We start from the raw sequence: 1,204 nt of genomic DNA on the forward strand, positions 1-1,204 counted from the left end.
TACAGGTAATTTTCAGTGTGCGGAAGGGAATTTGGGGGTGGGGATTTGCACCCCCCTTCCTCTTTGTTTGTCTGTCTATGACCCCTCCCCCTTCCAGCACCTGATATATAATTATCTCCAGGTATGATTGAGCAGCTTCCAAATTGTTTGTCTGCTTGTGAGCATGAGGCATTGAATGGGAGCAGCATTTGGAAGGCATGCTGTTCCTTGTAGTGCCAATGGGAGATCCTGGGGGTGGCTCCCTGGTAAGTTAGCTCTCTGTCTGGAAATGTTTTAGTATTGACCTTTATCATGAGGCGTACTGTGACAAATTACATGGCCCAATGTGGGCACTGCTATTAAGTAGTTAGGACTGCTGTATCAGAGAAGCCGTGAAGTGGCCAGCAGCTTAAACATGTGTTTGCAAACATTTGTGACAAATTCTCTGAATTTTATTACCAGATAGATTCAGGGATGGTTACAGGTAATTTTCAGTGTGCGGAAGGGAATTTGGGGGTGGGGATTTGCACCCCCCTTCCTCTTTGTTTGTCTGTCTATGACCCCTCCCCCTTCCAGCACCTGATATATAATTATCTCCAGGTATGATTGAGCAGCTTCCAAATTGTTTGTCTGCTTGTGAGCATGAGGCATTGAATGGGAGCAGCATTTGGAAGGCATGCTGTTCCTTGTAGTGCCAATGGGAGATCCTGGGGGTGGCTCCCTGGTAAGTTAGCTCTCTGTCTGGAAATGTTTTAGTATTGACCTTTATCATGAGGCGTACTGTGACAAATTACATGGCCCAATGTGGGCACTGCTATTAAGTAGTTAGGACTGCTGTATCAGAGAAGCCGTGAAGTGGCCAGCAGCTTAAACATGTGTTTGCAAACATTTGTGACAAATTCTCTGAATTTTATTACCAGATAGATTCAGGGATGGTTACAGGTAATTTTCAGTGTGCGGAAGGGAATTTGGGGGTGGGGATTTGCACCCCCCTTCCTCTTTGTTTGTCTGTCTATGACCCCTCCCCCTTCCAGCACCTGATATATAATTATCTCCAGGTATGATTGAGCAGCTTCCAAATTGTTTGTCTGCTTGTGAGCATGAGGCATTGAATGGGAGCAGCATTTGGAAGGCATGCTGTTCCTTGTAGTGCCAATGGGAGATCCTGGGGGTGGCTCCCTGGTAAGTTAGCTCTCTGTCTGGAAATGTTTTAGTATTGACCTTT

Source organism: Pseudophryne corroboree, chromosome 4 (assembly GCF_028390025.1).
Source record: "Pseudophryne corroboree isolate aPseCor3 chromosome 4, aPseCor3.hap2, whole genome shotgun sequence".
NCBI classification, from domain to species: domain Eukaryota; kingdom Metazoa; phylum Chordata; class Amphibia; order Anura; family Myobatrachidae; genus Pseudophryne; species Pseudophryne corroboree.